The 12,211-nt window shown below is 38.4% G+C and overlaps 1 protein-coding gene and 1 long non-coding RNA gene across 5 annotated transcripts in view; one reads left to right on the forward strand and one right to left on the reverse strand.

Moving 5' to 3' along the window:
- LOC122617057 (receptor-type guanylate cyclase Gyc76C) overlaps positions 1 to 12,211 on the reverse strand; it is a 40,093-nt gene that overhangs the window by 18,089 nt on the left and 9,793 nt on the right. For all 4 annotated transcript variants that reach the window (XM_043792723.1, XM_043792720.1, XM_043792722.1 and 1 more), the window contains one exon: positions 7,903 to 8,123. The gene's annotated coding sequence lies outside the window, so the exon portion shown is untranslated. The remainder of the gene's footprint in view (positions 1 to 7,902; positions 8,124 to 12,211) is intronic.
- Positions 5,570 to 5,976, forward strand: LOC122617065. The gene is made up of 2 exons (XR_006325932.1): positions 5,570 to 5,855; positions 5,924 to 5,976. It is a non-coding gene; the product is annotated as an uncharacterized LOC122617065 (long non-coding RNA).

Below are 12,211 nucleotides of genomic sequence, written 5' to 3' on the forward strand. Positions count from 1 at the left end.
GCAAAGCAGACTGGGGAGCTGGCTGCCACAGTGTTGGTGCTGCCAAAAAACTGGATTTTCTAAAAATAGATCGTGGGGAAATACTTGAATACGCGCCACATGTGCAACGGCCGCCAAAAGGCACAAAATACAACAGCAAAAAGCAAAAAAGCCCAACAACTCAAGTCAAGCCGAGTTGCAGAGCTCTCAACATTGCCAGCTTTAGCTCGGAAGCAGCTCAAAGCTCATCTCGTGTTAGGAGATGTACCCATTCCTTATGCACATCGTCATCCATTTTCTCCCAAAAAAAGGGTTGAGTGCCAACAGGAAACAGAATTTCCGATTCGCTCGAAAATAGTTACTAAGGGGGAATCCATTCAGTTGGCAAATAAAATGCTACAATGCCTTTCGGCCATGAATTCTTGGGATTCTACAAAATCTGTAAATGAAAAACGAACGAAAATCAAATCGCTTGTATGTCAGTAAAATGAACACGAGCTTGTCTTGACTAATGTTCAGCAGTTCTGCAATTTTTAAAGGACCTTTTCTTACAATAGGACCTTTCATTGCCCTATAAAACAGTTTGACGAAGACTATTTGCCAGTAAACTATCACTTTATGAAGTTACTTTCTTGTTTCTCATTTATTTTTCAGTGAAAAAACCTAATAGAACCACCCAGACCGCATCTGCTGAGAGTCCCCAACTAATATTCTGGCTAAATTGGAGCTCCTCCATTCCTAATCAATGCAGCAAAAAGTTCCCCTATCAAGATTATCCAGTTTCAACGCCTCTCTTCCATTTCGCCTTGCCGCCTATTAGAAATATTTTCTATTTCATCGATGCCTTCACAGGCTCTCAAGAGTATTTCCTAGCCAATTCGTCGCGACGTGGCCTCGGCGTCACATCTGGATGGATGCACTTGAAAAAATGTAAAATAATAGTCTAGCCCATTCTCTGAAAGCTGAAGGAAATAACATAAGATTTTTCGAAAAGAGCGAATAATTATCCAAATTGAATTAATGAGATACCTAGCCTACATTGCAAGACTTTCAACGCCATTTCAATAAAATCCTTAATGGTAAAATCTGTTAGGTATTTTAATTGTTTTTGTATTTTATTTGCCCCTTCGAGTTTTTAGGAATCGAAGTATACGTTTTTAGGAGTGTGCACTCCACTTGCTCCTCAGCAGTCCTTGCCAACTTGTCCAGATTGCATTTGTTTGGGTGACAGGGTGGCTGCCTGGCTATCTGGGTATCTGGCTGGCTGGATGAACTGGCTCCAACTACTTGGGGCTGGGTTGTCTTGATGGGTTTAACAATTTAACAAGTTCCATGCAAGTTGCTGCTAGTGCTGGTGGTTGTGGTGCTGCCTCTGTGTCTGCCATTGCACGCAAAGTGGTTTAACTGGTATTATTATTATTATTTTTGTTAACTATAGTGGCCAGTTATATGGCTCATTCCCGCCCAGCTCATTCTCTGCTCTCTGGCCAGCAGAGTCAGCATTCCAAGTCCGCCAAACCCACCAAAACTAATTTCAAATCTTTTCCCCCTCATGCTGTGTGCAATGTGGCGTATACGTAATAATTTCTTGAGCATTCGTGAGGGAACGCTGTTCATTAATATTATTGTTCTCCTTTTAGCTATTAAGTCATTATGTAAAGCGACAGTTCCTGTCTGAAAAATATGTATGAAGTGTGGGGCGCAGCGCGATAAGAGTCAAGGGTAAGTATGAGTACATTCCTTAAGTTGCAGCTGTCAAAATGGTTGAATGAATGTTGAGTTCGCCCGAAGGAAAACTCGAGGATTGAATTGGTGGATATTGAGGAGAAATTACAGTGGGTGATTTGGAAATTCACTAATCAGCCTGAATTACTAACCAATCTAAAATATTTTTAGAATTCAATTCAATGTTGTTATACAGCAACAGGTATGATTAACACTGTGGCTCAGAAGTCTATCTACACAAAGGTGACATAAAATATATGTGCTATACAATCTGAAATGCTTAAGAACCAACCGATTATAGGAGCTCATAAAACAGTAATATTTCCATTATTTATATATCATTCTAAGAATTAAAAACACTAGCAACGTAAATCAGTTTAGTTTCATCTATAGCAGAGATCTCCTTGTGTTATCTAATCAGTAACCAGCAGCCACAAAAAACACAAGCCTCGAAAAGAAGAAAATAACATAAAACTGGAACGATCGTTGCAGACTATACGATTCTCCATATTCCTCACTCTTACTCTCCCGCTTCATTCACCTCCTCGGGGCCCTGAGCTCAACGCCAAGGCCATTTATAAATACTCCAAGCTAAAAATAACATTTGTTGTTGTACGCCTTGCCATATATACATACATATGCGTGATTGTTGTTCTTTTTAAGCAAACAGCAACAAAACAGCAACAAAACAGCAGCGATTAATGGCAGAGCGATATGCAAACAGCAAATGGCAGCGGCGACTCGTTCTGAACCCAAGTCGAGCCAAGGCGATATCCAATGCACAAAGCCAAAGATCCCAAAACGAGCAGAAGATTGGGAACTTAAGAGTCGCAGCTGATATGGCTCGATGTTTTATTAATAAGTTTAGTGTCTACACATGCCAAAGCTCCGGCTGTGCGAGCGACTAAAAAAAGATTCGTAGCCCACATTTGATGGACTTCGCGTTTTACTACATATGTATGTATGTATGTATACAGCAGCTCTACCAGCAAGCACTCCAGACCCGGCATTATCTCGACCCAGGTTCTATTCGTTTTATTTTGGGGTGTTGGCTGATAACACGACCAGCTGCCTTCCCCACATCCTCCGCCACTTGGTCGGAATATTTTTGCACATAAAATATTATTAATAGTATATACACGACACATACAACATACAATCGAGAAGGCAGGCGCTGGGCGATAAAAATCGTCCCCTGAGCGTCTTTAATTCCCATAATCATAATCATGGCAATTCACTTTTGCTCTTTTCGGGCGCCTCCAAATATCGATTCCATGCACCTTTATTCCACACACTCAATCACTCACACACGTGTGTGCGCATTAATAAATACGAAATTTATGGTTTTATGGTTTCCCCGAATAAAACTGTTCAGTTGACTACGTATGAAAATTTGATTCGAACCTCAAATGAATATATTTCGATAAATGAACAGCAAATTTGTTTTGCAAAAAAGCTGGGTGAGGAAAATGCAAATAAAAAAAATTCCGAAATAGGTGCAGCGTCATTATTACATTTTGATTTTAGTTGGGGGTTATGGGACGAGTGTGTTTTCACCGTTTTTTGTTCGTTGTTTTGCCACTTGGCAGACGAGAAAGCACAATTAATGGCATAACTAAACCCATCTCACAAGGTGCAACGAAAAATCCCGCTAAAGTCCTTGATTTCTCATAATATATGATATGCAGCAAACACCTCTTGACAATCGCACAAACCGCAATTAAAATTCTGCCTTAGAGGACCTGGCCAATTCGGCATTCATGGCAAGGCGTCATCAACCGAGAATCCAAACTGAAAAGGGAAGTCCTTTAACGGCAAATAGTTTTTGCCGAACAATTTGCAGTTTTAAAGCTGCGAAAACCAGGCCAAAGGGGATTTATAAAAAAACGCAGTAGACGGCTTATCCTTGTTTGGCGACGTGCAATTCTCTTGATTCCTAATTGATCGGTATTAAAATAATTGGTCGGCAAGTGGCGCCAGCAAAGTGCTAAAAACCCACCTCCAGTTCGTTGTCGGCCGTTGTCTATTTATTTTGTTATTAAATAATAAGACACAAATTAATGCAATTTGTGTGCTCAACCCAACGAAACAGAGGCGGTCTCAAGGCAGGCGGTCTCTCAATTAACCCCCCAAGAAGAATTGCCGGGCAAAAAAAGACATGAAAAAAGAAACAAGACTGGCGGGAAGACAAAAAGCTACTTCTATTTTCTGATTAGTCATTGTCATCGTCTGGCCACGCGACAACCGAAAAGTAGAAAGCGAAAACGCATTAATTAAGCAGTTAGGGCCTTCGAAGATTACAATCGGCGCATAAAAAATACCCGAGGAAAGAAGCTCATCTACAAACGTGCCCAGCCCAACTGGCGGCACCTCGAGCGCCCAGATCTCCGTATCCGTAGCTACCCACTCAGTGCAGCGATGGCCATTGACTTCCAGGTCACAAGATAACAATGCCGAAACTCCAAACCTCAAAAACCTCAAATTTGACACTACATTATAAATGGGTTTCTGCTTTTTTCAGCTTTTTCAGCTGCTAGTTTTTATTGATGCCCCCAGCTACAGCTACCTGACCAAACTGGATGTGGTTGTTTTCGATTTGTTTTGTCTTCGCTTTTCTTTTCTGTCAGATTCAATTAATTGGCATTTACTTAAATTATCCGATGATGACGGCCAATCAAATGCTCTTTAAGTGTAATTGGATTTTTGTCGGCTTTTCTAATAGAGTTCGATTATACTTAAGTGGCACTCTTTTGTCTTGAACAAGATACTCTCTGTTTACTCCCAAGCGGTTTCTTTTATTTTAACAATTTATGTAACAATAAGTGATTCGGCAAAACGTTTAATTAAAGTTAATATAATTAAATGCTTATCCCAATGCTCTCTGTGAATTAAAATTAGAAAATGGTGGAGGCTCTCAAAAGATAAAGTGTTCGATTCTGAGGAAAAACTTAAACCTATGTGGGGAATCACACGGAGTCGGATATAGAGCATCGGGGATTTTTTCCGAAACCGAATCCATCCCGAATTCCTATTTTATGGCTTGTAGCACACATATGATCAAACTGCTTATCATCGATTCGGATGAATGAAATGATTAACTTTTCGTTTGAAAATTAACATCACATTAAAAGTATAATTGCACGTTTAGGTCGACAGAATTTTGTTATTTTCTTTAACTTTAAAAATTCGATCCCACTAGAAAACCTAGTTAACAGAAAATCCGTTTGTAAATGTAAATGTTGCTAGAGTCAACAATGTTTGCATTGATTTGTCGCATTACTTAACCCCTTCGACCGAAGAAAGATCTCTCAATTGACTCTTCTTGAGCTAATTCGATTGAGCTAATTCGACTCCAGTAATTTTCATTTACTGATAGAGCCCATTGAACTTGTAACCGCCAAAGCTTCACTCCGCCGCCAATCAAAGTCAGTTAGCATAAGTTTTTGACGTAATGTCGGAGCAGCCAAGTCGTCGCCTCCATTCCATTCCATTGATTGATGGACTCGACGGCTTTCGGCGTGGGCTTACACATATTTTTAGGCTAATTACCCGGCGCCTCCGACTCCAATCAAGAGCTATCACATTCGCCATATCGCCGTTCCCGCAAACACTCACGTAAATTATTGGAAGGCGAAGAGAATTAGTTGGGTATTCCTAAGTAGTACGTAAGTACAACCGAATCACTTGATAAGAACACAAGATAACCAAATGATTTCGTCGGCAAACAAAAACAAATAATTGACTGAGGGCGAAACGAAATCGGGTTGAACAATATAATCACTTGAAAATGTCAGTTATAAGACCACTCAGCCCGCTCTATAGAACCAGAAAAGAAAACGATCCATCGTATTAGAATCGAATTTCAAGTGTTGCCATAGACATTTAATTGCCGCTTAACAAATTTATTCTCCTTTTGCTTTGTTTTCCTTTTGGCTTTGGATCCGTGAATAATGACAGCTAAAGCTTGTATTCATTTCACGAGATTTCGGGTTTTTTTTTGTCGAATTAATCGACGACGAAACTGAATCGAAACGGTAGACGATATAGAATGAATTTTGTTTATTTTTCGATTTTTCAATGTGTAAGACTTCGACGGCTGCCGGTTGTATGGAAATTGGGCGCCCTTGGCTGACTTCCGCGTTACGATGAAAGTGAGTAGATAACTGAAGGAAAACAAGAGCTATTGACTCGAGCTTAGCTTCCCATTCATATTTTTCAGTTCTGTTGTGATTCCGGATTCTGTTTGAATTTTCAATAAAAAAAAAAATAGTGTTCGTCGACTTTATTATCAAATTCTTTTAGATACCTTTTACTCGGCTGAAGGAAGAGTGGGGGAGATGGACAGATCGGCGGACAAACAGGCGGACTCGCAAACGGGCATGGCATACTTTACAGGGTTATAAGCGCTTTCTACTGAATGTACTTTGCACAATTTAACTCTTCGAGAAATAGATTTATCTACTTATTATGTGGCTGAAAAAGGCATTCTTTCCTGTTGCTTGACTGCAGAAAGCTATTTTACTCCACAAAATAACCTAGATCATTTTTTATATCAATAAAAATCTTAGCCGGTTAACGAAACACATAGAACTATAATTAGAAAATCCACAAACGAGTCTAAGCAAAGCAAGTAGTCAAAGACCATTAAGCACAATTTAAATATTGACCAGATGTCATAGCAAGCTAAAATTAATTAAACACTGTACAAAACTCTCGGCTATTTTTAGGCTGCTCAGATTTGACTGTTTGCCTAGACTAATCCGAGAGATATAGGTCAGCTAACACCTTCGGCTTATTCAGAGGTCTGTATTTCAGGATTTATCCCCCCACACGCCTCCATGCTAATGAATAAGCAACGAATTTTTTCCTGTTTTCATAATAATGTTCCGATATTTATATATATAGAGTCGTCGAATGCCTGGTAAAGTGCTATCAATGGAAACCGACCGGCCAACGTATCATATTACTAATCGCCTCTTTTTGTAACTGCTCGGATTCTATTTTTAGAACGCGCCAATTCAGCGAGAACTAAATTGATTGTTTATATAAAAGTTACCTTTAAATTATCATTAAATTATCGTGTGGTTCTCCATTTCAGCAATATGCTCTGGATCCATGTGCGAGTGGATTTGCGTCTGTGTCGCTGAGTGGCGCGATCTTACTTACATTATAACATATGCTGACATACAAGGTATCTAAAGCTCTAAGAAAATAAATACGAAATGAATACGAGCTGAGAATAAAATGTGTAAATTACCGTAACAGTTGCTAATAAACAAAAGTTTACAGGGCGGGAGCGGTTGAAGGTCTAGCAGCTTGGATTTGTATTTATAAGATACAAGATTAAAGATTTCCGCATAGTTTTAAAATAATTTTGTAGTTGCAAACAAAAACATCTGCGATTCGCGCTTGAAAAATAGTAACCCGACCTTGTCTCAGTATATTAACAAGCTATAACAAGAAACCTTAATTTCATTAAACTTTTAATTGAGTTTGTCACAAATTAGTTGTGCCGACTTACTCGGCTCTCATTCTTGTAAATTTCTAAAATCTATAAATGAAATGAAGCAGTAGTGTAACCATGAAATAGCCAATAGCTTCGTATTTGCATAGCGGACCGAGTTTTTAAACTAAATTGCCAAAACGCTTTTGGCTCTGCGAAGCTAACTGGAAAAAGCGGCAAAAACTTGAGCGAGTTCGACCAGCCGCTGAATCAGACTTCACGTTGAAAATCGAGAAATAAACGTCGAAACTTACATACATATATACTCACATTAGTATAAACACATATTTGCGATATACACCCATGTGTGAGGTATTGTATAAGAAAGTCGAGTTGTACTCATAGCACAATTTTTGCACATGTTCGTTTTCATTTGTGATTAAGTAAGCAATTAACACATTTTAAGTAAATTGCAAGTCGCAAATATGTAAAATGTAGCTAATGATACATTTCATGGATCTGATAGGAGAATGATAACATTGGGAACAACAATTAAATGAATGTGAGCCATTCATTTTCCCAAAAAAATATTCACTGAATATTTTTGTAAATCATTGTACCTCAAAGAGAAATATTATTTATCTTTGATTTAATGAATGATTTGCTAGCTTTTGTTTTTTAGAAATAATGCCATAAGCCCCTTCATAATGTATATCCCCTATTTATAAACAATATATAACAAAATCCATACTTACGCGATATGTTTGTTGTATAGTTTGTAAGTATGTGCTGTAATTATTTGTGTAGTCACAACCACAAGTGCAAATATTTTAATGTTGATTTCCGTTGAATAAATATAACTTATTTTGTTGTGAAGGACAATTTTGATGGAGAATATATGTGGGTCGTGGGACGCAGAAACATATAGTCCTAGGAATCGATTTCAGCGCTTTACAATGTTTATATTAAACCGGAGCTGCAAAATATAAAATATACATTTTCAATCATTTTGTTTGAATTAAAATTGCATATATATGTACATTGCAATTAAAAGCTGTTAAAGGTTATTTAAAATCTTCGTCTGATGGCCGGAAAATCCAGCAATTAGCGAAGCGCCAAAGTTGTTGAACCGAATTAAGTTGGCAATTTTACATTCATATTAAGGGAATTTTTTTAACGAGCGTATAAATAAAACATTTTTCAGACCTTTAGATACAATTTACATAAGCCTGAAGCTTCTACCCATTTCCATTTGTACTCTACATTCCTATATATATTCTTTGTTATTTAGGCACAGTTTTCAGGCACCAAAAATATCTTTCCACTTTTATATGCTTAGGCAAAAGCAAATAAATGAAGTTAATTCATATGACAAATTCGGTCTCTTTCAGTTTATTGTTGACAAAATTAATAAATGCTTTCGCATTAAAATATTTTTTAAAGCCGAATGGAGAGCAATGGAACAGATGCTGATAAGTTTTCACGTTGCCTTCTTTTAACAGAATTGTTATTTACTTCCATCTCTCAATTAAAGTTTTTCCGGGGCACACGATGTTGCTCCATTCCTTCCTGACATTTATCAGTTGCATCCGAATTGCAAGCAAAAGTTTATCGACCATATTATGGTTTTTTGTAGCGAGTGAAGTTGAGTATGGAATGAAAATACTTTTAAATTATACATTTTAAGCAACATAATATAGACGAAGAAAAATATACACAAATTTGAATTCCGCGGATATTCCATTAATTCATTATTTGCCCTTTGTATATTTTCATAGTCCTGCGCTGCGAAATCCCTAACGATGCCAATTAAGGGACTGTTTGTTTGCTGTGCCAACAAATTAGCTTGCATCAACATGGCGAAAAGCTAAAAATGTTTAAAAAGCTGAAAATGTAAATGAAATGATTATCAGACTTTTATCCAGGAAAGCGTCAACGCAGCATCTTTACAATTAGACGCTTTATAAGAATGCTTGTGGATTATAAAGGGCATCAGTAAGTAAAGTCCAATATTAAACGTGAGCTGCAAATTTCAAATAGATAATAAAGATGATATAAAAAATATATGTAAAGAAAAATAGAATAAAGAAAAGTTGTATCGGAAAAAGGAACAGGGGTGGCTATATCGCCAATGAAATGATTTCATCCACAGGGTAATCAACAAATTATTAAAGAATTTCGCAGCAAGCAGCTATTAAGCGTAGAAAACTTAAAACTTTAGTTTTATTAAAAGTAAAAATTCACAACTTGTCCAAAGCCTTTAAGTTTTTAACTTTATCCAGAATCTATCCGACTTTTTCCTGCTAAATCTTAGTTTATTTATTTTCGGTTCTGCCGCAGTGAAAATGTGTGTGAAATGCTATCATCTGTTGCATCCGGCCAATGCAAATGTGAATCCTGATGGCCTCCGTGCGAAGAGCCCCTTTGACATTCTCAATCAATTCATGTTAGCCAAATCTACACCCACTATCAGCCAACATATAGGATGTCACACAGCTCGGCGGCAAATTGAGTTTAAGCTGGTTCTGTGTTTTTTCCGCGGGACCACATGTGCGGAAAAGAGGGCGGTATCACGCCCATAACATAGTGTAGTGGTGGCCGTGGATGCAAATGAAGTGCGGCGAGTGGAGCGGAGTTAATTGCTTTCATAGAGCGCCTACTCTACAAAGTATGCTAAGCAAACGGGTGCATTTTAGTTTTCCTGGTAAAGCGAGCGAAGAGGCCACGTTATTAAAAAACTTTTGCTCTCGTATCCAGGTTATTCCTTTCCAAGTATTGCCTCCTCCTACCGATTTTTTCTTACACCCAAATTGGTGGCGAGAGCAAATTCACAGAGCCCATAAAAATAATCATAAATTTTCCTGCTCTCTCGTTTGTGGGAAATTGCAGGACAAACAGTTGTTAAAAGCTCCAAGAGTCGTAAATTTATGGGGGTGTTTGGGCGCAGGGAGAGGTGGATATCTGGAGCTGACCGGTATTCTGGATACCGGGTATGCATATTGACTGGCACATCGCATTTTCCTCGCACTTTTCCGATGGCGATTAATGCTAATAGAGAAGCCCCGCCCAAAAATTATGACAAACAAACGCAGCAACAAAGACAAGAAAAACTGTGGGGAAGAACACCCTTTGTGGACTTTCACCGCCTGGCTGGCGTTGTTTTCTTCAATCTACTCTACTTACATTCTGTTTATTAAACAAAAACACTCAAATTGGGACCACAGGCAAGCCCACATATTGCCCATGACGAAGGGCCCCGAGAAGAAACGCGGAAAATCTGTCGGTAGGGAAAACTGCCCGCCAGGTAGGCGGACACTGATAACAGCGAGTTCCTTTCATATTTTCATTGAAAATTGTTTCGCTTCTTGTGTCGCTGGCACGCCAGGCCCATGGGCAAATTTTCGAGTGGGATGTGGAATCGTGACATTCTTGCTAAATTGCTTGCTTTCGCTGAAAAATATCTTAAGACTGGGCGAGGGTCGCCTTTGCAGTTGCAAAATATACGCAAGAAAAGAGAAATCACAAAAAAAAATATTTATATGAGGATACGGTTAAGTTACAATTATTTTATCAAATACTTTTGAAGTCTTTGAAGATCAAAACGGATACTCATAACTGACATATATTTTTGACAATGATATCACATAATTACAACTTAATTTTAACTATTTTTTCATATGTAACAAAAAGTCTATTTTAATGTGTTTAGAATGTAAATAACTTTTATGCATAGTTGCCTGCTAAAACGAAGAACTGCAAAGCCGCCCCATAAATTCGATGGTCTGTTGCTTTTGGCATATTGAGGCACTTAATTTATGCGCATGGAGGAGTTGGAATGGGGGTGGGATCGAAGGATGTGGTAGGGGGCACTGCGGTGCTGGCAATCGACTCTTTTTGGAAAAGGAGTCGGTGGAGGAATCGAGGGAAAACCTCGCCTCCGGTCATATCGACACCGTCTTGTGGCAGCGCTCAGGAACCGCAAGTCGGGAAGGCCATTAATGACAAGTTAAAACCACATAATTTAGGGGCGGCCTTTGGGCCCAAACATAAACAATTCCCTTACAAAAGCGTTGAAAGGGCCCTAAAACGTTTTCTACTTGGCCAGAGGTGAGAATTGAAGGGAAGTCCGAGGGCAACAACGTTGCCCAAATCGGCGAATAGATTATCAGCTTTGTTGTGGGTAGATTACAATTATGTAAATTACGGTTCTGGCAAGTCAAATTTTATGTTTATTATTTGCGGATTTCCAGGAATCTTTACGCACTTGTGGTGCGTAATTGGGAGATGCAAATTTGCAAAGTGTCAACAAAAGTTACATGCAGTTATTTATGATTATATCTTTGTTAGGTGACATCCATATTACTTTGGTTATTCGCGATTCCTCGTTTAATTTTTTTTAGGAACGGTTCTCAGTTCAAAGGTTTTATTTAACTTTAAGACCGGATTATCATTTTCATAAATTTGGAATCTAATTGTATTGAAACCATTCTTGTGTTTGCATTACCGCATCGGTTTTCAGATACTGGTGGAACTGTGGCCAGCAATTGCAAGCCAGATAAGAAATTCCGAACTTAAGCAATGAAGTGCAAAGACCTTGATTTTGCTTCTTAACGCTTCTGGGTTGGCTTCATCTGTCTTCAGTTAAACTTCTCGCCGAAACTTTTGGGCGCGGAAAAGTTAAATAAACTTGGCCGAAATGCCAGAAGTGTGCTTTATTGTCGTTGGGGTATTTGACTTCTTCACAAACATTTTCGTATGAAAATAAAAGATTGAAGATTGAATAAATCACAGTTGATTGAATGAATCTTAGTTGAACTAGACAGCAAAACAACTACTAAAGAAGATGTCACAGCACTGATTTGCTTGAACAAATCCAAACGTTTGACTGTAAAATTCCCGCATAATTGTACCAATATACAAAACTGCAGCACAAAGCAAACTTGAACTAAATCTACTACCGATTGTCAACCCATCGCCTTCTGCCCGTCACTTGACACATGTCATGCCCCACAGGAATATGTAATGTTATGTATAAAACAAGGGGCAGGGGCAAAAAAGCTTTTT

Source organism: Drosophila teissieri, chromosome 3L (genome assembly GCF_016746235.2).
Source record: "Drosophila teissieri strain GT53w chromosome 3L, Prin_Dtei_1.1, whole genome shotgun sequence".
Taxonomy (NCBI): Eukaryota; Metazoa; Arthropoda; class Insecta; order Diptera; family Drosophilidae; genus Drosophila; species Drosophila teissieri.